Source organism: Perna viridis, chromosome 1 (assembly GCF_037379345.1).
Source record: "Perna viridis isolate PV_CMFRI_1.1 ecotype Kerala chromosome 1, ASM3737934v1, whole genome shotgun sequence".
Classification (NCBI taxonomy): Eukaryota; Metazoa; Mollusca; class Bivalvia; order Mytilida; family Mytilidae; genus Perna; species Perna viridis.
Genome location: NC_142445.1, coordinates 9,522,048 through 9,547,062, shown reverse-complemented (window position 1 = coordinate 9,547,062; position 25,015 = coordinate 9,522,048). Strand labels below are relative to the sequence as shown.

The 25,015-nt window shown below is 32.2% G+C and overlaps 1 protein-coding gene across 6 annotated transcripts in view; it reads right to left on the bottom strand.

Annotated features, from left to right (window-relative positions):
• LOC148627148 (plexin-A4-like) overlaps positions 1 to 25,015 on the bottom strand; it is a 219,591-nt gene that overhangs the window by 170,531 nt on the left and 24,045 nt on the right. For 5 of the 6 annotated variants that reach the window (XM_088568591.1, XM_088568599.1, XM_088568559.1 and 2 more), the window contains exon 3: positions 9,664 to 9,770. The exons of the other annotated variant lie outside the window; for it this stretch is intronic. The gene's annotated coding sequence lies outside the window, so the exon portion shown is untranslated. The remainder of the gene's footprint in view (positions 1 to 9,663; positions 9,771 to 25,015) is intronic. 6 annotated transcript variants of the gene reach the window in all.

Below are 25,015 nucleotides of genomic sequence, written 5' to 3'. Positions count from 1 at the left end.
TTACTTTATGTTCTTTGTTGTGGATGTCTGTTTTCCATGTCTGGTCTTTGTCCCTGGATTACATTGTTTTGATTACTGCTATAACCTTGGTTCCCTTGATTACTCTTTGAACTTCTATTTCCCACAGTCCAGATCAGGGATTAGGAATGGGCTGTTTTCAATGGTCTTAGAAATTATTATCAATCCCTATTCAATAAACTTTGAAAAAGAATACCAATGGCAAAGGGATAGTTACAGCAGGAATGTGCTACATTACACATGTTCCCCCTTATCCCACCACTGAATGACCATGCCACAGAACCAAAGAATGTGCAAAAATATTGTCAACAAAAGTGGTGCATATAATTGAAAAAAAATTATGACATTAAAATCAAGAAAAAGGTAGATAATCTTTTTCAAAAATATTCAGCATAGTTTTTAAAGGAAACAAACTTCATCTATGAGGTTTTCCATAAACTTCACACATAATTTACTTGTTATACTACGAGAAAAAAAAAAACACACAGATAGAAAACCTCCAGTTTTCAAACCAAATTTTGAAGGAACCACTTTATCACATGTATGCCAACATCAGTTCAATGCAGGACATCTCAAGAAACATTCATACCAAATTTATTTCCAATTGGTCAAGTAGTGTCAGAGGAGAAGATTTTTTAAAGAAATAACATTAAAAATTGCAAAAAAAAACATAAAAAAATGGGCAATAACTCCAACATGGCTCAACAGATTAAAATGACCACAGATAGATCTCATCATGCTGAACACTTTAACATCATGTTGGAATTTGGCTTCACCTAATTGTTTTGGAGATAGAAAAACTACTGTCTGACCCCTATGTTCTATTTAGTAACGGCAGCCATATTGTTTGACAGATCCAAAATCCTCGCATCAGTTTAATGCAAAATACAGTAAAAAAAATCATACCAAGTCTGGTTATAATTGGTCAAGTAGTAGGAGGAGGAGAAGAGTTTTCAAAATATGTTTACGATGACAGACGACGGACAATGACTATGAATGCCAAGTGATAGTACTAGATCACACTGCCTTTGGCCATGTGATCTTAAAATTGCCAAAAAAAACCATATATTTCAAATGAGTACGTAAGACACTGTAAAATGTTGGAAATGCCTTCAAAGTGTTTTAGAACCCCTGGATAAAAACTACGGCAAGGGTCACCCTATGCCCTGTTATTCCAGGTCTGAGGAGGCATTTGCCTAATAAACATTTGTTGAAAAAGAATAGAAAATGAAGTTAAAGCATACAACATTTCCATCATCACCATTGAAGTAAAGAGACAATGTTTACTAAGTAAACCAAGTGTCAAAGCAAGTATGACTAAAGGCTCTAGAGAGCCTGAATCACACACCTGGTTCAAAAATAGTTTTTTAAGCTTTCTAAAGCTGGACTCTTGACCTTACCACCAGGTTTTCACAATTACAAAATAAATCTCTAATAGCAATTGTTGGACTCTTCAAGAGCAACATCAATAAAAAAAATCTTCATGAAAGTTTCGTTGATCAATATTACCCTGTGAAAACTTGGCTAAACCCATTGGTTTTCAAGTTAATACCACAAATCCTCAATTTTAGTGATGGTGACCATGTTTTTCGATAGATCAAAAATCTCCTCACACAGATTGTTCAGGGTATCATATCAAAAACAGCAAAATGCATCCAAAAAAGGCAATAACTCCAACATGGGTCATTAGAATTTTACCAAAATTTGTCCATAGACAGATCTCATCATGATGAACACTTTTACTTTCACCCATGACTGAATTTGGTTAAACCAAAGCACCGATGGTGTTGAACTTAGGAAGTCATGAGATATTTATAGGCATTTCAAAAACTTTATTTTGACATTGTGTATGTTGTTGGTGTCACATTCGACTGAACCGGGGCTGGTTACAAAAACTTAAATATTGCTATTAGAATGTGGAGTTATCAAAGGCAATACAGATATTAAAATGTTCGAAAATGGTTGTTGTTTTAGGATTATAATCATAAATCTTTGAAAGATGCCATTAATTGCAGATGGAAAGCACTATTCGATCCCAAGAACGTCCATTTTCATATGTGGACGGGTAACATTAAGAAATGCATGCTTCTCATTACACCAATATATCTAAGTTGTTTCTTGGCATATTTTGATAAAACAAACTTCTTTGGGAAGAGCAGTTTGTGCTGCAGACGATGTCATATTTTTCATGATGTAATGATAAGATCAAAGCGTATTACAATATCACAAATATCTTCCCTTTGATGTGGACATTGCAAAAATGGAAAGAAATCGACTTCAAGACAAAATGTTAGACATTTTTTTTTAAGTTATACGAACAGCTTTTTTTAATCAGGACTTTTATTAACTATATTGACAATTTATTACATAACCTCAATGAAAATATATATAAAATGTTCAATCAGTCTTTTTGTTAAAAGGCTTTTCGTCCGTATTTTAATTGTGTCACAAATCTTAATTTTATCGATGTTGGGCATTGGCTACTTTCTTGCTTATCGTTGTAAAATATAACAAAGAATAGTATTTTTATCAAAGTATATTTATTCACACTTAAAGGACTGTATAAATATATAGAATATGATGTTTATTCTAAAATATAATGAGTTTTATTGTCTAATAGTAGATAAATACGCACGTATGTTGTGATGTCATGTCTTTTTCCCAATGTTTTCTACATGTTGCATGCTACCCGGTCTTTATCAAAAGCTTTTTTCATCAGCTTTGAGTGAACTAATAACTAAGAAATTTCGAGTTTTACATGTATATATGCTGCAGACAGTATATTCTAAAAATTATGGTACTTGGTTGAACATGTATCTTCGCGTTTTGTCTGTGTCTAACCAAAATGTCACAACATCTAAAATTTGTATATTTTATTTATTCACGCGTACACCATGCGAAATTCGAACGAATTGTTCAAAAAGGCAAATGGTGTTGAGTCAATTTCTCCATATACTTAAAAATGTATTCATCCTCCACTATGGTTTTATCATTTCATTTTTTTTTTTTTTGGCTTAACAAATGGGTTATTATATAATGTAAAACCCTGTCTAACAAAAATGTCACAAAGCACATTTTTGACGTTTCCAAAGTCATGTTCTGTTTTGTGACATAAAAACTTTTTAAACATCAATTTTAAAAACAATAAAAAGTATTGAAAAGTTACAATAATAGACTGAATTGATACGACTGTGGATGTAATGAATTTAAAAAATAAGATTTTAGCGAATCTGATAAAATAATGGAAGAAATGTTGAAAAGAAAACAGGAAAAAGAAATATGAAAATGTTGCCCAACTTTGACCCCCTATAACTTGAAAATGGTCTAAAAACATAAAATCTGCTGTACATTTGTTTACCCGAATTAAATAAAGAACACTTTTAAAATAGAATAATTAAAATCGAAAAAAACAATCTATGTTTTAATAAAACACATATTTTTACCCTTTTCTGCCCCTTTTTCTAAAGCGGCAAGGGCAACAAAGTCCAAATTAAATAGGAATCTTCTTAGTTGTTGGTAAAATCATATCAACATTTCAAAACAATTTGTCAACCACAACTAAAGTTATCGCACGGAAACAAAGTGTCCCCAGATGACGACTTCACTGCCAACTACGAAACTGCGCCATAACATTATATGACCGCAAGTACTGACTTTTTTGCTTGTAGGTTTGTTGGCTCTCTGTTTTAATGAAGGTGTTTTACTTTTTTTAGCGCATCATGAAATATGTTTCCATAATTCATTACATTTTTCTCATAGGATAAAATTTCCTTCAATCATTTTTAAATGGTTGATGCCAAACTATTTACCATAACAGGATGTCATTATTTTTTTACAAAAAAATTGTTATTTTATGTCAAAAATTAAGTAAGCACACTTCTTTTTACACATTACAATTATAAAACGATGTATGTCGCAATACAAAAAAAGACGTCAAAATTTTGCAGATTTCGACGTTACAAAATATGACACCAACATCGTACGCTACGTTAATCCGTTGATGGTAATTTGTTCTGTCTGTATTTCCAAAAAGATAAGTTATTTACAACGGGATCAGCCCTTTCATACTCCTAGAACTACACATCCATCACAATACTGATGATTAAAAATTTCAATTTAAATTTTCATTTCTTTTTTCTTTTCTTTTTTTGTTCTGTTTCATTTCGTTTTTATTTTGTTTCTCAATGTAATCTTGACAACCTATTTTTAGTTTTAAATGTAGCCAATCACATGGAATCAATATATGGATATCAAAGGCATTAATAAAATACAGTTCAAACTTCAATATATGTATTTGAATTTTAAGTGAGCATGCTCCCATACCCCATGCATCAACATCTTTGACTCTAAAATAAACAGTATTTGAAAACAAAATTCAAAGAGCCTTCATTCATAGAAGATCTAAATGAAACATAAATTTGATCTGTAACTCATCATAGTACATTGTAAACTCAGCTCAAAATCTGGAAGTGTTGAGAAAAAAATTAGTAAAACTGTTATTTTTATGAAAATAATGCTAAGTCCAAGGCCTGTAATTTCAGAACAAAATGTAAACTTAATCTGTAACTCATCATGAAGAATCACATACCCAAAATCGGCTCAATAGCTGCAAGTGTCTAGAAAAAAAGTCTGGAAAACAGTTTGCTAAGTCCAAGGCCCGTTGTTTTGGTATAAATAAGCAGAATTGAGCAAAATATAAACCTGATCTTTAACATAGAATAGTAGACTCACGTACCAAAATCAGCTCCATATCTGCAAGCGTTTAGAAAAAAGCCAGGAAAACTTATTTCTGTAAAACTTACCTAGTCCATAATTTTATTAAAAATCATCCAAGTGGAACAAAACATAACCTTGATCTGTAACTTATCATGACAGACTGGCATTCAAAAAATCAACTCGATATCAGCAAGCATTTAGAAAATAAGTCCTGAAAACTGTTTGCTTAGACAAAGGCCTGTAATTTTGACAAAAATCATCCAAGTGGAACAAAACATGACCCTGATCTGTAACTTATCACAGTAGACTCACACACCAAAAATCAGCTTAATATCTGCAAGTATTTAGAAAAAAAGACTGGAAAACTAATGACAGACTGACAGACTGGTTAAAGAGTAATCAAGGGAACCAAGGTTATAGCGGTAATCAAAAGAATGTAATCCAGGGACAAAGACCAGACATGGAAAACAGATATACACAACAAAGAACATAAAGTAACTAAAATCATACATACAAAGTAACAAAAGTAAATGAGCAACTCGGACTCCACTAAAAACTGGGAGCATGGACCAGGTGCACCGGTAGGGTAAGCGTCCTCTGCTAAAAACATTATACACTCCACAACTTCGTTGCATGGGGTATAATTAGCTGGGTGATGGGTATCATATTACTTTTTAATGTATTGCTGTGAAAAGTCAAAACCCAAAGTATATCAACAATTACACTGCTTAAGTTTATATAAAATAAAGAGCTTCATGGAGTGCAACAGGATACGACTGCAGCATGTCAAACACTGATCATTTGGGGCAAGTGTATACACAGTATCAGTTTTAGGCATTAGGACTACTAGTTCATCATGGACACAACAACTGGTTTCGACACAATATTGCATACAAATTTTGAAATTTGATTAAAATCCAACTAAAAATAAAACAAGAGGCTCCCAGGAGCCTGAATCACTCACCTGGTTAAATGTTTGCCTTTCAAGGGCAATAACTAACAAGAAGTTGTCCAACAATTTTGACTCCATCAAAACTTTGGTAGGACTTATCATAAGGATCATTTCATCAATCGAAAGTTTCATTCTATCTACAGTCAAATCTCAGTAGCTCGAACTGCAAGGGACCATTTGAATGTGTATTATAGTTTTCAAGATATTGACTGAAAACTGCAAAAAACATAATTTTTTGCATTTCAAGGGCAATAACTCTTATATAGAGTCATTTGACAACTTTGATCCCTGGGGACCGTTGTAGCCCTTATAATAAGAATCATTTCAGCAATTGAAAGTTTCATTCTATCTATCATAGTTTTCAAGATATGGGCTGAAAACTGTTAAAAAAAAAAAGTCATTTTTCACCTTTCAAGGGCAATGACCCTTACATGGAGTTGTCTGACAACAATGATCTCATAGAAACTTTTGTAGGACTTATAATAAGGATATTTCAGCAATTGAAAGATATTGGCCAAACCTAACAGTTTTGGAGATATATGCCAAAAACTAATGTACAACTCCCTATGTTCTATTTTGAGTATTTTTAGCAAAAAAACATCCAAAAAGGCCAATAACTCCAACATGGGTCAACAGATCTTAACCAAAATTTGACCACAGATAGATCTCATCATGGTGAATACCTTTACCTATGTCAGAATTTAGCCAAATCTAACAGTTTTGGAGATATATGCAAAAATCTGCTGCCTGACACCTATTTTCTACATTTAGTAACAGCGGCCATGTTTTTTAACCGATCAAAAATCCAAACAGCCATTTTGTTAAGGATACCCTAAAATACAAAAATAACAACTTTCATTGAATTCTGTACTGTAGTTTTTGAGAAGAAGATGTTTGAAAGTAATAATGTCAAAAACAGTAAAAAATGCCCAAAAAGGGCAGTAACTCAACATGGGTCAACAGATTTTCACCAAAACTTGACCACAGATAGAGCTCATCATGATGAATACTTTTACCCATGTCAGAATTAGGCTAAACCTAACGGTTTTTGAGATATATGCAAAAATCTGCTGTCTGACCCCTATGTTCTTTTTTTAGTAATGGCGGCCATGTTTTTTAACCGATTAAATATACAAATATTCATTTTGTGAAGGATACTCTAAGGAACAGTCGTTCTAAGTTTCATGCAAATCTATTTAGTAGTTTCAGAGGAGAAGATGTTTGAAGAAATTGTTAACAACGACGACGGACACCAAGTGATGGCAATAGCTCACATGGCCTGCGACCAGGTGAGCTAAAAAGTTGACTTTTTAGGGTGTTTTGACTACATATATTTCAATAACTATATGAGATATCTGAAATCTGACTGAAAAATTGCAGGCAGTGATTTTCATAATGAATTAAATAAAACAATTATTTTTAAAATTGGACCAATAATAAATTGGACCATTTTTTTGCAGTTACATAAAAAATATTAAGCTCATTCAAGGTAAATTACAAAATTTCCAACAGGCACATTTGTGCTTATATGTAACATTAACTTCTAGATAACAAACATTATAACAGAACACTGATTTCACAGGAACATGAGTTTTTTTTATACTATCACACTCCAATGGTCACCAACTGAAACTCCTAACAGGTAACTTTTTTCCACCGAAGGAAAAAAATCTCCTCAGGCAATTGTTTTTTTTATTAAGCTCCATTGTTACTTTTCACTTAGCAAAATGCCCTGTATTTACCTAAGGCTATTCCAGTTAAACAACTTCAGATCATCTTGTCAAACAACTTGCTTTCCTCTGTAAGTGTATATTTACAGGGTTTTCATTTTGTTTTATAAAAACAGATGAAAATGTGATGATAACCAATGTGCTTCCTGTACATTACACTAAAACAACTGACGAAATTGGTATGATGAGCTAAAACAGCATATTAATTTCATCAGCAATGATCAGCTTAAAATGAAAACCCAGATATAGACATGTAAAAGAACAAAAATTACTTTTCATAAAATTTCATCAAAATCCCTTTAGTGGATGAGTTATGCAAGAATTGTGGGCAGATATGAACCATGACAAGCAGAAAGACACGGTGATTCCTATATACCTCCAAAAACTGTTTGGAGAGGGGTATACAAACTAACAATGAATAACATTACGAAATTATAACCAAATTATTATATTTCATATTTTTCAATATGAACAAGAAAAGTTCCAAATTAGTTTTAAAATATTTTTTTAAACAACAAAAATATTTCTTTATCCTGCATCAGTTTGATCAAAATTTACCAATTATACTTATTTTAAAAATGTCAAACTGACCTGTATAATGAAATTCCAAGGCTGTTAATGGTTTAAGCATACAAACCAATAACTAGCCAAACAATTCTGTAAAACCCCCAAAAATTATTTTTTGTCTGACCTGGAAGTTAACTAAAATCTATCAATAGAACTTTCTTACAGTATACTCAATATATTTGGACCAACTTATACAGTTTTATTAAAGATTTAAATCCTCAATGCAGTAGGATAGGTAAACAGATAAAAATATATTGTTCTATTCTATTAAATTAAAAAAAAAATACCTTTACTCTTAGAAACTTCAATACAATATAATTCAGTACATACACATGCAAACAATTATCACCCTCAGTTACAAGTAGTTTTCTGTATCTAAATGTTACAACTGAATCATCATATTTACACCCACTGAACCTAATACAAATTGATGTGAAAAGGAAACTAGATATCATTGAGATGGGAGCTATCTCTGTGGGCCCCGCTGTCAATAACATGTGGTAATAAATAAGCTGATATGAAGCATTATTTAAAGTTATTATGACATACCCTCTGGTGTTGGTTAATATACATGTCAAGTATAAACTTTGAAATCATAACGTTCTCAAGATATAGAGCGGACATGATCTTTACCACAAGAAATGGAGTTTTCAACTGAAACCAACATTTTTTACCTTGAACTTTCACCTAGGATGTTGTACATACATTATGACACACCCTCTGGTGTTGGTTAATATATGTGTCAAGTATAAACTTGGAAATCATAACAGTTCTCAAGATACTGAGCAAACACGACCTTTACCACAGGACATGCGGTTCTCAACTGAAACCAAACTTTTTGACCTTGACCTTCAACCTAGGAAGTTGTATATACATTATGACACACCCTCTGGTATTGATTAATATACACTTGTTTGCTCGGACCTTAAACCCCAACAATCAATCAATCAATCAATCAATATACACTTGTCAAGTATAAACTTTGAAATAATAACAGTTCTCAAGATATAGAGCAGACACGATCTTTACCACAGGTCATAGTATTGTCAACTGACACCTAAGTTTTTTTACCTTCACCTTTGACCTAGGAATGTCTATATAAACTGAATCTCTAATTTATTAGTAATAATCTTCAAAAGTTTCTGTGTAATATAATAAACTGGCCTGGTATGTAAAGAGTTAATGCACTTCAGAGTATACATGAATGAATATATCATATTTTTCCTTGCTAGTTAAACAACTTAAAAAAAAACAGCATATTATTTAAGCAACCTCTACATGCAGTTCAAATTTTATTATAAAATTAGGAATTAACATGCCCATGTCAGCTGGCATTCTATTTCACAAGAACTTTATTTGTGAAGGTGATAAATGTACATTTCACCATGCTGAAGTTTAAATCCTCAGGAAGTCATCCATTAAAACCTGTCTAACTATGAATAACCTAGAAACCTGTCTAAAACAGATTTAAAGAAATCTGTACTTGTGTAAACCAAACATCTACATATATTGAGCAAATTATTTGTTCTGACAGCAGATAGGTTTAGACAGACTTCACTGATAAATTGACAAACACTTATTACACAGATGAATAAACAGGAAGAAAACTCATGACATGATGAATAAGAACAGTGGCCATACTTTCATTCTATCTTCCTATATAGAATTACATATACATACCATATTTGTGTTAAGATACCACTTAAACATGAAGTAAAACTTTAACTTTTCTGGTTGTACGATATTAAAATGTACTAAGGCATACTGCAATAAAGGCTTCCCATTTCCTGGAAGAAAACAAATTTCCTCTGAAGCACATGTATATCTGGTCAAGATTATACTTTGGAGTTCTTCCCACACAACAGCTGATCATTAATACACTGAAGTCAAGATCAGGGTTCGATCAGTACGGGGTATGTCCAATCACCTTTTTTTTTATTTTCATGAGGCACCAGCTTATGCATATTCTGCATTTGTCACAGAAAGTATATGTTTTGGCTATTAGATTTCAATCACTTATAATTTCCAAAGAAATCAACATAATTATGAAGACTTTTACAATGGGGAAAAATATTAAAATGCCACTTAACTCAACCTAAAAATCTTCTATTGCCACATTCTAATATCCATGCATGGTTTATTGAAATGTACATTCAATGTTAAAATGTACCAGTACTTAATTTTGACTCTAGCCTCCACCTTCATTTAAAGTGTTGTGAAACAAGAGAATTACAGGAATCATACACCTGGTTGAATTTTGCATTTCAAAGGCAATAAATTTAACAAGAAGTCATCCAACAACTTTGACTCAAGAAGTCTTTGGCAGGACTTATCATTAGAATCATTTCAACAATTGAAAGTTTCTTTTAATCTATCATAGTTTTCAAGTTATTGACTGAAAACTGTAAAAAAAAAAGCAATTTTCCCTTTTCAAGGGCAAAAACTCATACAAGCAGTTGTCTGACAACTTTTATCCCTGAACACTTTTGAAGTCCTAATAATAAGGATTATTTCAGCAACTGAAAGAATTTGGCTAAGACTTACAGTTTTGGAAATATATGTGAAAAACTACTGTCTGTCCCATGTTTTATTTTTAGTAACAGCAGCCATGTTTTTTGACTGATCAAAAATCCCAACATCAGTTCTACACAGGATACCCCAAGGAATATTCATGCAAAGTTTGGTTCTAATTATTCAAGTATTTTCAGAGGAGAAAGTTTTGTATAACTGTTGACGACGGATGATGACATGATGACAACGAGGAACGCCAAGAGATGGCAATAGCTGGCCAGGTGAGGTAAAAACTAAAAGCAACCAAAAGCCTGAATCACTCACCTGGTTCAATATTAGCTCTTCAAGGGCAATAACTCTATCAAGGAGGCATCCCACAACTTTGAGCCATGCAGAATTTTGAATGTCTTAACATAAAGATCATTTCATCAATAAAAAGTTTTTTGATATATTATAGTGTTTAAGGTATTGACCAAAACCTGTGGAAAAAAAACATCATTTTTCACCTTTCAAGGGCAATAACTCTAACAAGGAGTTGTCTGACAACTTCAACCCAATGGAAACTTGTTTAGAGCTCTTTAAGCTGAAGAAAGAAGTTTATATTCATTTTTCAATATCTCCAATAATTATTTTTTGAGAAATATGTTGAAATTGGTGACATGGCCCTTGTGGTCTAAAAATAGCAACAGCAGCCATGTTGTATACTTGACCTACATGTATATAATCAGCATTTTTTAAAGTAGATACCTTAAGGGTGACTAAGTTGGGTAGTAAACCATTGAGTGGTTTCAGAAAAGAAGATTATTAAAGAAAAGTTAATGACGACAGACAATGAGGACAGACAGTGATGGATGACAAGTGATGGCAATAGCTCACATGACCTTTGGCCAGGTGAGCTAATTATGAATAGCAAAACAAACCACTAGCTAGCATACCTTGAAGTGTAAAAATGAAATATCTGATTTAAAATATATTATTTAAATTTAATCCCATGGCCACATGTGTTCACTTCATGACAAATTGTTCACCCCAAAATAAGGGCAGTCCTAACAATGTTATTAATTAATACAACAAGTAAAATATGAAAGACATAATAAACACCTCTCCATTGGTTTCGGACTTTCCCTGTAATAAATACTGTAGCAGGCATTGGGGTCCAGTTTAACCCTATAAAATTACAAACATTATCAGAAGAGCCTGGTTGTCCAAAAAATGTATCCAGTGGACAAGTCTATATTCTGTGAACTACTGGGCCCTGATGCCCTCAAAAATGTAGTTGATGTGTTCTGGTAAAAATTAAAATTTTTTTTAAAAAATTAATTTGACATATCTATAGCGGTCAAATATTATTTATTTAAAGATCATGTCATGCAGGTTTTATATTCCCATGTCTTTTTACAGTGAATTATGTAACATGGCATAAATCATGCTAATTTTTTAATATCACCATAAGGGTTTTTGTGTGAGATAAATATAAGAATGGACAATATTTGTAGCGTATTTCAGGAGAAATTCATGGTGTTCTTGATCATATTTATAAAGTCAGTTTTGGGTCAAATTTGGCATAAAATTGTGCTTAAATCATGTAAGTTGGTAGGTATGAAGTCCCTTTGTTACATCCACTTTCAACACCATACAAATAAAAATTCAACTAAAACAACATTTAGTACTAATATCAGGTAGGGCTCATATTAAGTTCAGGATTTTATAGGTGTAGTTGACTTTTTGAAGTCACAACAATTTTAGATGAAGTTTAAATTGCTAATAAACTTCTTATCTGTAGAAAGGGTGAAGTTTTTAACTGACTGCCATACAGTATGTTAAATTAATATGTTAGCTGTTATCAGTAAAAAACCTGAATTACTGTTCATAAATTATCTTTTTCAACTGCATGTTTTACTTTAACATGTGTAAAACTTTGTTTGGCTTATCTGACTGACCTAAAAAATATTACTGGTACTTGCTATATATATGACCTACTCTAAAAGTTCACCTTTTGGTTTTGCACGAGCTTGCCTTACCTTGATTTTAGCCTGTAGAAAGTGTAGCGAAGTGATAGGATCCCAAAAGATAATTCAATATCTGTTGCTGCTACCTTCTTTATAAATATAAAATCTTTTAATGATCTTTTCAACAGACAAATCAACGCATTTTAAATATTAATTTTCGTATTGGGCAATATTAATGATTGAAAAAAAAGGGTTTTTTTTTCATCTTGGCAGGTGGACTAGGTAGTTCTGTTAGGTCATATACCTGTAATTTAAGAGACTAGCAAGACATTGAAATTTCGTTTCTCACATGACGCAAAACAAAACTTGATTTCTTAGGAAATGTTTGATAAAAAGTACTTAAATCAGTGAGTTTAACAGGAACTATAATATAAACCCTCTGCATTCCAGGAATACTGGTGACATTGATATAAAACTGTCCAATTGCTAAACTTTGTAACTGTCATTTCAAACATAAATGATGAAGTTTCTTTCATAGAAGAAAAAGTTTTATTGTAAAGAAGTTCTTGATATTGCAATGCAACTTTAAAAATGGGCACTACTTCAAGGCTCTTGTGATAAATATTTGATTAAATGTGGCCTTCAAACCCTTTATTTCCTATTTTTAAGCTTGTCCGGTGACATTTTGAAACATGTCTATGTACATTTCCTTGAAAGGCTTAAAAGTTTTACGATATAAAAAAGTTGATTTGTGTGCATGACCCAACATTCCTAGTCGCCATTACATGTAATGAACTTTTTCCCTACATTTCAATTAAATGCAATAAAAAAAACCATCCATTTAAATATCAATACTTGAATTGTTCACAATTTATACAATAAAAGTGCTGATGGCATTGAACTTTGGAAGTTATGAGATATTTGCAGGTATTTTAAAAACTTTATAATCTGTTGATGGTAATTTGTTCTTTTTGTAATTAATTATATACAACGAAATCAGTGCTTTCACCACTACTTGAACTACACATCCACAAATACTGATGATTCAAAATTTCAATTTCAATTTTCATTTTCTTATTTTTCTTTTTTTTTTCTTTACGTTTTTAGGCCCAAAAATAAATAATTGTTTTCCCAAACCTGACCCTACCAAGTCAGGTGTGGGTAGGTAGGTAGGTAAAATATTTTATTTTTTTGAAAATTGTTTTTTTTTTTTTTTTGGCATTTGTAAATAGGAGATACAAACCAGCATTATAAGCCAGTATTTTTAGTTTTATGATGTATCAATTTATCATTTTCCTCATGTCAGATTTACCGAATAAAACTTTATGTATATTTTGAAATCATTTATTTTATTGGATTTCTCTTAGGTGGTATTTTGCTAATAATAATGCAGTCTCTGCACACCGGTAACACAATACGATGTGTTTTAAGGGCCTCCTTGTCCTTCGTTTGTTGCCCAACAGCTGCACAGCAGGCAGAGAAAACTATACCATTTAGTACTGAGTTATATAGCTTGCTTTACACAAATATTCAGAAAAAAAACAGATACTGAAGTAAAGCTTATAATTAACCTATCCACCATTATCATTCAATTCAGGATACCATGTTTATTACAAAAACCAAGGATTGTTGAAAATCGAGCAAATGTAAATACAAAAAAGCAGGAAAATAACAGCAATTTTGAAAATGACTGCTCCAATCAAATTTTCAAAATCACCAATCAACTCAGGATAACATGTTTTCCTACATGTACCAAATTTAATTGAAAATCAAATAATTTTTCAAATACTGCCCAAAAACGGCACTTATTTTGAAATGCTACCAAGTGATTGGTAAAGGGGGTATCATGCACTAAAGAATGGTGAATGATAATTCATTCCACGGTTTATGGAAAATAAAAGCAAATAAAATCTCTTAGTTCGTGGGAATTTGAAAGTCACATGCATGATTAAAAAATGTATCTGTAAAAAATGGACTATGATAAACCTAGTACAAATGATATAGCATGCCCTAAGTGTCGAGCAATCTGAAACATGTTTTATCAGTATGTTGTAAAAAAAATTATCATGCCAATGGTATGATCTAAAATGTACCGGCACCAACTTTTCTATATACCCAAATACTATTTTGCCAATTTCTTCCAATTTCTTCATTGTTTCTTGATATTTGCTAGCTGAAAGTTGGTACACATTTGCAAAATGACATGATGGTAAGGCTGGAAGTAATGATTTTTAAAACATTTGTCGAAAAAATTGATTTTATTCGATTTTCTGTTTTCAAAAGGTCTAAAATGTGTAAACCCGAAATTCCCGTACCCAAAATCAAAGTCCAGTATTTTTGTTATCTGTACTAATGTATTGCATATTTGACAATAAAACGTCATAATATAATTAAAATTTTCATTGACCATAAATTAAAATAGCATCAGACTCTATTTATGAGAATTTGTTCTTCATATATTCTGGATAAGACCATATCCATTCTTTGCTGGCACGGGGATTGATGCTAGGTACGTTATTGAATTCAAACTCAATCACTTCTTTTTTTATTTTAAATATCAAATCTTTCAAAACATTATCCATAGCCTTAAGGTGAAGTTTTAACCTCTTTAATAATTTTAGAAAAACATAAAATTGGAATAGGTTAGTGAGAAATTGTCAATAAATAGTTGGGTACGGCAACTTCCAGTTACACATTTTAGACTTAACAAAACTGATCAAACTAGAGATATCAGAAAAACATACATCAAGTCTTTGATTAAAAATGAATTAAAAATGGACTTTTCCACATCTCATGCCATTTTCAGTTCTTAAACATGGCGTAAGAAGGAATATTTTAGCAAAACAATATTTGGGGAGAAGTTGGTACGGATGTGGGTACAGGTTACACATTTTAGACCCTAACCATACAAGTTATCAAGACTGGAAGAAGATGAACAATCCTAATCATGATGTATGAAAGATAAAAAATGCCCGGAACAGTACACCAAAACAACCCCTTACCACCCACTACCAGGAGAGAAGTAAGGGCTGTCTGCTTTTACAAGACTAGTGTGGGATGGTTCTGTTCAAATATTTCCATCTTCAAAAATCTCCGCCATTGTTTCTTAAAATTTCCAGCTGAATAATGGTAACAGAAACCGACAGAATGGCATCTATGTGTTTATTTAAATTTATGAACAATCTAGAGGATATGGTAAAGACCCGAATGTGCTTTAAAGAACAGCGTCCCCTTCTTATGTATTTGGCTCCTCCATTTTATAGGAACACCACAACATGGATTGTAACAACAACTACAAAAATAATTTCTACACAAAATCGGCAATAAAATTATTTGGGTCGCGACGATTTTTTTTCGGGTTGGTCGGGATTGGGGAAACAAAGAATATTTTATTTTTGGCCTTATTTTGTTTCTGAATGATTAATTTTGACAACTAATTTTCATCCACCAAATCCTTTTGCGATAAAGGTACTTTTAAGGAGGTTATCAACCGAAAGTCATTTGAATGACATCAGATGGTTTTAAGACTCAGAAGTCACGTGAATTCTGAGTAAAAACAGACAATTTCAACAAATACTGTGAAAGAACTATTATTCATGGATACCAATATTCTTGGATTAGGGAAGAAGTACAATTTCATAGACTCTTGAATTCATGATTTTGAGATTTTCAGTATACACATCAATGGAAATCTCCTTTTTGTTGAGAACCAAATTTTGTGATTTGGCCTATCAACGAAAACCATGAATATTGGTACCCTATATACAATAGTACTTTAACAGTATTGTTTATCACCATACAGATGAAAACACAATGTAAGTATCGCATGATTTCAGTAGTTCTTAAATTTCAAAATCAATTGGTTAGTGCTACTTTTGAGCATCTCTTTAATTACAGGTCTATGGCTATGAGTATGACCTGAGGGGGAATTGGGTGAAACATGGTATGAAAAAAATCACCATTTTGAAAGTTTCAGTTAACAATTTTCACCATCAGAATCAAGAAAAACTGACAAGATTTCCATATCATGCTGGAGCATTGAGTTACAATTTCATTGAAATGCACTGAAAATGAGCATTTCAAGGACAGATAACTTTGGCAAAAACCTCATTTAATAATTTTAATAAGTTTATAGGAAGTGATCCCTCCCCCAACCCCCAATGCATGTATGACTTCTGGTAAATTTAAATACCTTGAATTAACCATTGAAAATAAGCAAGACTAGTCTACTATGAAAATTCTTGATTAAAGTGTGACATCACAACGAAAATGGGAATTTATGAATTTTCGGTCAATGCCCTAAAAAGCGGTCCTTACTGATATACTGATAGATACATAGAGCACTTTCAGGGGCGGATCAAGGAATTTAGATTAGGAGGAGTGCACATTTAAAAATTTTGAGGTTAAATTTTTTAAATATTCTTCTAGAGTGGGTTAAATGTAGATATTTTTTATGGTAAAATTCGCGAGAAATGAAAGTTTCAACCCAAAATCTCCTAAATCTACACCGGACAACCCATGCTTTGCAAATTTTAGTGGGGACACAAGTCTGCCTCGCCCCCGCGTGAATCCACCCCAGACTCATGTGCCCTGACTTTATAACTTATATATGACCTTCCATAACCTTAAAAAGGCTGCATTTGATTTCCAGGTCTTTGCTACCACTAGATTCTAAACACCATAAAACTTCAGCTTCTACCTTAAGCATCAACCACATATGCCATCGTTGAATGTATGGGATGCCGACTAAAACCGAAGCCATGCAGAAACATTTTCTAGTCAAATCTAGATCTTGTACGCCAAAACTTGACTGCACTTCTTATAAATAGTGAATGTGTATGTAAAGATGAGCCACCAAGTCGAGGAATCAACTTTTACAGCTACTGGAACCTGCGAACGATACAGTGAATGGGATAGTCAAAGGCGAGGAAATGAAATGTCAAAACCCCTAGAGTATTTATGCTTCAGTAAAAAAATGGCTTATTCTGTATTTTCTGTTTAGTATTATCACAATTCATTATTCTGGGGTCCTTTTGATGAATTTTGCCGATTATTCGTAGTCAGAATTTATCCAAAAATGCAAAAAATGGGATTTTCAAATTTTCTGTAGAAGTCAGATAAATTCTACTCTACAAGTTATTGCTGAACTGAAACGTCTCAAATTTGGTATCATTCAGTAGATAATTTTATTTTCTACATAAATAGACCACAAAAAAACTGATTTTCAAGAAAGATTTTTTTTCAAAAAAATGGTAAAAATATTACCCCTACCCCCAGAAAACTGGTCACAGTATCAAACAGAATTCTCATTCACATCATACCAACAGTAAAGAACTCATATTTTAAGCTTTCTAAATTAAGATAAAGATGTAAAAAAAACATATCTGATCAATTCAGGCGCTTAGTTTTTCCTTTAAGGGTGACAATTACTTTAAACTAGAAAAAATGGGAAATTTCAGAATTTCAGAATTTTCTTCTATATCACCTGTTATTGTCTTTTTTCAGAATACATCAGTTTAAATAAGCTTTTATGTGATACAGAACATTAATACTATGTCTAAGCTTCAAAATTAGCCTAGACAATACATATTTGAACTTTTTCATGTCATGTTAGTGGGAAAATGCCACCCCTACCAATGAAAAAAAGTATTCATGTAATGTTGCCCTCTGATCCAAATTGCAACATCAAATTTCTGTAATGTACTTTTAGAATTGCAATATTGAGTCCAAAATGTGAGAAGTCTTTGAGTTTTCTTTATGCTAAAAAGTACACCCATATATATATATGCAAAAAACTGCTCTCTTACCTTATATTCTATTTCCAACAGTCAACTCAAGCAAAACACTTTTACATGTCAAAACTTAGCTTAATCTACCGGTAATGGTTTTTGGATGTACATGCAAAAAAAACTGCTCTCTGACTAAATGTTCTCTTTTTATACGCCTGTCTAGGACTAGACGTATCATGGTATACCGTTGTCCGTCCATCCGTCCGTCGTCAACACTTCAGACAATAACTCAAAAACACTTTCACCGACTTTTATGAAACTTTGGTGAACTGTTCATATCTATTAATGTAAGCTCCCTTTCGATTTTTGTAAGTTTCAGATTTTTCATTTCCATTTTATGAATTTTTATTTAAGAAAAGGGGGATTTTCAAGTTTTCGGACAATAACTCAAAAATCCTTCCACCAACTTTTATTAAACTTGAATTGTTCATATCTATTGACATAATTTCCCTTTCAATTTTTAGGAATTTCAGATTAAATGTTTCCATATTATGAATATTTTTACTTAAAAAAAGGGGATTTTCAAGTTTTCGCACAATAACACAAAAATACTTTCACCTACATGTACTTTTGTGAAACTTTGGCGAATTGTTCATATCTATTTACATAAGCTCCCTTTTGATTTTTATAAATATCAGATTTTTTGTTTCCATGTAATGAATTTTTTTAATTAAAAAAGGAGAATTTTCAAGTTTTCGGAAAATAACTCCAAAACACTTTCACCAACTTTTATGAAACTTCGGTGCATTATTCATATCTATTGACATAATTCTCCTTTCGATTTTATAAATTTCAGATTAATCTTTTCCCGTGTTATGAATTTTTATACCTAAAAAAAGGTGGAAACAGCCAAGGAAATTTATTCATTGAAAAATTGTTGAAAATGGACCATTTGATGATCGAATAATAAATATAAAAGATACTTGGTAACCTTGTCAGAAAAGTGTGTTGGGGTATTTGACAAGGCTCACAGTATTTCTAGTTGATCATATTAATTCATTAAAAGCATAAGGACAAGTTAAAAGGGCAACAGGCATATCATGGGCTTAAAGCGCAGCTCTTTATTAATAATAGTTGCCATGTCATTTTCGAGGATCAAAACTTCCAACAGTTGTTTCATGTACTCTATCCTAAGAAACCATCATTCCACTTGTCATTGAAATATGTTCTGTAGTTTCCGAGATATTTGAAAAATTGTTAACAAATGACAGACAGGTCAAGTGAACTAAAAAGACCATCTAAAATTTTGCATTTAATGCTCCTGATTCTAAAACAAGAGGCTCTCAAAGAGCCTGAATCACTCACCTGGCAAACCATGCCCTATTAACTAAGTAAGTAAAGGTATCATGCTTGTTACCATGTTTGACAAAAAAAAATGCAGAAAAAGAGCATACATTTCAAATTAGTACCTAAGACACTGTAAAATGTTGGAAATGCCTTCAAAGTGTTTTAGAACCTCTGGATAAAAATTAGGGCAAGGGTCATCTTATGCCCTGTTATTCCACCAGGTATGAGGGGGCATTTGCCCAGAATACAACTGCTAAAAAAGAACAGAAAATGAAGTTAAACCACACCTATACAACATTTTCATCACCACCATTCAAGTAATGGAGACCATGTTTACTAAATAAACCAAGTACAATAGAAATAAAAATCAAAGCATCAAAGCTTGGCTTAACACATTGGTTTTCAAGTTATTACCACAAATCCTCAATTTTTAGTAATGGTGACCATGTTTTTCGACAGATCAAAAATCTCTTCACACAGATTGTTCATGATATCCTATTAAACATTCATGCCATACAGTCTACTCTACTAGTAATCCCAGAGGAGAAGATTTTCAAAGTTGGAAATGTAAAATTCAGGAAAAAAGTCCATTTCAGGCCCCATCACTCGTTCATCTGTTTACGGATCTTTCTGAAAAGTTTGGCAAAGGTCCAATTCATCATGCTGAACAAGTTTACCAGATTTTAGCTAAACCCTATTGTTTTTGAGTTATTCACATAATTCTGTATTTTGACCCCAGCAAAAATCCTCACGCAGAGATTGTTAAAGATATTCTACAGAACATTTACGCTAAGTTTTGTTTCAATCCATCCCTTTGTTTCAGAGGAGAAGATTTTCAAAGCTGGAAATACAATATTAAGTAAAAAAATCCATTTCAGAACCCATAATTTATTCATTCATCTATGAGACTTTATGAAAATTTCGGCATGGGTCCATTTGCCAGATCAAAAAATGCCAACACACTGTTTATTAAAGATATTTTATACAACATTCAAGCTAAGCTTTGCCTCAATCCATCCAGTAGTTTCAGAGGAGAAGATTTTCAAAGTTGAAAATTTGAAATGTAAAATTCAGGAAAAAAATTAATTTCAGGACCCATAACTCTTTCATTCATCAACAGATCTTTCTGAAAATTTACACTTAGGTCTATCCCATCATGCTGAACAATTTTACTATCCATTAGATTTTAGCTAAACCTAATTGAGTTATTTCCAAAATTCTGCAATTTGACCCCTGTGGTCTATTTTTAGTAACGGCAGCCATGATTTTTGCCAGATAAAAAATTCCCAGATGAGGTGTATTAAAAATACCCTAAGAAACAACCATGAAAAATTTGATTACATTCTGTCTCATAGTTATAGAGGAAAAGATATTTGAAAAAGTTAACGGATGAGGATGGATGACGGACACATAGTGATGGCAATAGCTCACTTGGCCTATCAGCCAGGTGTGCTGAAAATTAGCAAGAAAATGGCCGCCCAGAACAAACTTGGCATCATCATTCAGCTAAGAATACAATGTTTCCTAAAGAAACCAAAAATCTCTGGAATCTGAGCAACTGGTGAAAATAGTGGCAAAATGTCAGCCAAAAAAATTTAAAAACTGCCAATCAACTCAGAATATCATGTTCATCTTTTAAGTGGCTTTCATCTTTAATATTCTTCTAAAGTTGAGGAAAAAATAGCAAAAAAGACATTTTGATCCCTACATTTTATTTTAGTAACAAAGGCCATGTTTTTTGACTGATGAAAATTTTAAATAATAAGTTTGTGCATGATACCCTAACAGACAATTTTGCCAACTTTCACTAAATTTTGTCACATGGTATTAGAGAGATGATGATTTTCAAAGTTGTACAGGTGAACTATACCTCCTAGATAGGGTGAGAAATCATTTTGAAAATTTTGGCATAAGTCCATCATCTGATCCAACTGTTTTTGAATTATTTGCAAAAAACCACATTTTGACCCCTACGTTTTATTTTTAACAACAGCAGCCATTTTTTTTTTAAAGGATAAAAAATCCAAACAGTCATTTTGTGCAGGATACCCCAAAAAACAAGTATACCAACTTTTATTAAATTCCGTACAGTAGTTTCTGAGAGGAAGTTATAACATCAAGAACAGCAAAAAATGTCCAAAAAAGGGCAGTAACTTCAACATGGGTCATTAGAATTTCATGAAAATTTGTCCATAGATGGATCTCATCATGATGAACACTTAAACCTCCAAGTAAGAATTTGGTTAAACCAAATGGTTTTGGAGGTCTATGAAAAAAACTGCTGTCTGACCTCATGTTATAAATTTAGTAATGAAGGCTATGTTCATCAACGAATTAAAAATCCAAACAACCATTTTGTGCAGGATACACTAAGGAACAATCATGTCAAGTTTTACCCAAATCCATTCAGAAGTTTCTAAGGAGAAGATAACAAATAACATCAAAAACAACAAAAAATATGGCAATAACTCAAAAATGGGTCAATAGAATTTCACCAAAATTTGTCTGTAGATCTCATCATGATAAATACTTTTACCTTTACCCATGTCAGAATTTGGTTAAACCAAACAGTTTTGGATATATATCAGAAAAATTGGTCTGACATTATGTTCTAAATATAGTAACAGCGGCTATGTTTTTTGACATATCAAAAATCGAAATGGTGATTTTGTGCAGGATACTCTAAGAATCAGCCCAAGTTTCATCCAAATCCATTAGGTATTTACTGAGGAGAAGATGTTTGAAAACTTTATGGTGGATTTGGGAGGTATTCAACAGATGTTGACATTAATTGTTTAAGAATTGCTTACTTTTGGTAAAGACTGGTTAATGGCAAGAAAACATATTTATTATATTAATTAGTAAGGAGGTTAATTGAAGGTAATGCAGCCCAATTAAACCGGATAGCATAAGTTGAGAAGATATTTGATGATGTGTGTGGTATTTCATGTGTATGGCAGTAAGGTGTACTTCAAAATGAAGATTGGCTTAAAAGAATGAAAAAAGAACAACTGTTTGACCAATTAGTTCAAAAACGGTATTCCACTGAAAATGAGTTACCTAAAGCTATCAACAAAAGAATTTTTAAAACTGAGTTTAAATCTGAAGAATATTTGATTATTCTAGATTTTACTAATGCCAAAATATTTCGTAAATTTAGAACACCATAGGTCATAGGAGAAATGTAGCAAAAGTGTAAATACTGCCACTTCTGTAACCAAACTTAAAGAACTTAAGAAAACATGCTCAAATAACCCATGCATCCACATACTGGACTCTCACATAAAAAGTATTTGAAAAAAAATTCAAAAAGCTTTTATTCATAGAAAATCTCAACGAAATTTAAACTTGATCTCTAACTCATCATGGTACATTGTAGACTCAGCTCAAATCTGAAAGTGTTGAGAAAAAAAATTACGAAAACTGTTATTCTTATGAAAATTGCTAAGTCTAAGGCCTATTATTTCAGTAAAAATCAGCAAAGTAGAACAAACTGTAAACCTGATCTGTAACTCATCATGGAGAATCATATCCCAAAAATCAGCTGCAAGTGTTTAGAAAAATAGTCAGGTAAACAATTTGCTAAATCCAAGGTCTGTTGTTTCTGTAAAAATAAGCAGAATTGAGCGAAACATAAATGTGATCCTTAACATATAATAGTAGACTCACAAACCAAAAATCAGCTCAATATCTGCAAGCATTTAGAAAAAAGTCAAAAAAAACTTATTTCTGTACATTTTACCTTGTCCAAGACTCATAATTTAGGTAATAAAAGAACAGCATTCCAATGTCCCCAGTGAAAAAAAAGTGTGGAAAACTTTAAATTCACTGAAATTTTCTACGTCCAAGGGCCATAACTTCCATAAAAAACAATTAATCCTAACCAAAGTCAAACTTAATCTGTAACTTCTCATAGTAGGACTACATACAAACATGAAATCAATTGGTAACAGCATTTAAAAAAAAATGCGGAAAACAGGAAATTCACTGAAATTTTCTCAGTCCATGGGTCGTAACTTCCGTAAAACTCATTCAACCGTAACCAAAGTCAAACTTAATCTGTAACTCTTCATAATAAGGCCACATACAAACTTATTTGGTAAAAGCATTACAAAAAAGTGTGGATAACGCAGACGGACGGATGGATGGACAGCACGACAGATGGACGGACACAAACGGATGACAGAAGAACAAATGGACTCCCATCATTTCCAAGTCCCCTTGCGACAAAAATCAGCAAAGCAGAAGAAAATGCAAACTTAGTCTCTTACTCATCATATTAGACTCGCATACCAAAAATCAACTTAATACCTGCAAGCATCTTGAAAAAAGTCTGGAAAACTAATAGTAGATTGACAGACCTACGGACGGGTTAAAACAGTATACCCTCCACAATTTCGTTGCATGGGGTATAATAATCTGGGTGATGAGTATCATATTACTTTTTAATGTATAGTTCTGAAAGATTAAAACCCAAAGTATATCAACAATTACACTACTTAAGTTTATATAAAATAAAGAGCTTCATGGAGTGCAACATGATACACCTGCAATACTGATCTTTTGGGGCAAGTGTTTACTCAATATTTGTTTTTGACACACTTAGGCATAGGGACTACCAGTTCATTATGGACACAACATTTGGTTTAGACAAAATATTGCACAAAAAATTTGAAATTCAATTAAAACCTGACTAAAAATAAAAAAGTTGATTTTTAGGGTGTTTTGACCCTATACAATTCAAAAACTGTGTGAGATATCTGAAATCTGATTGAAAATTGCAGGCAGTGATTTTCAGGAATAAAATAAAACAATTATTTTCGAATATGGACCAACAATAAATTGGACCATTTTTTTGCAGTTACATAAAAAAATATTAAGCTCATTTTTTATCACAACGCAAATTTCAAAATTTGTAAAAGGAAGGTCACACTATCCAAATCTGACTTATTGTCCTCTGTAAATTATATGTAACATTAATTTCTAGATAACAAACATTATAACAGAACACTGATTTCACAGGAACATGAGTTTTTTTTATACATGTACTATCACACTCCAATGGTCACCAACTGAAACTCCTAACAGGTAATTTTTTTTTCCCTCCAAAGGAAAAAATATCCTTCGGCAGTTGTTCTTTTATTAAGCTCCACTGTTACTTTTCGCTTAGCAAAATGTCCTGTATTTATCTGGGGCTATTCCTGTAAAATAACTTCAGATCACCTTGTCAAACAACTTGCTCTACCTCTGTATATTTACAGGGTTTTCATTTCATTTTATAAAAACAGATGAAAATGTGATGGCAACCAAAGTGCTTCCTATACTTTAAACTAAAAAAACAGCAGATTAATATCACCGGCAATGATAAACTCAAAATGAAAACCCAGATATAGACATGTAAAAGAACAAAAAAATTACTTTCAATAAAATTTCATTAAAATCCCTTAAGTGGATGAGTTAAATGCTTGTAAAAATTGTGGGCAGATATGAACCATG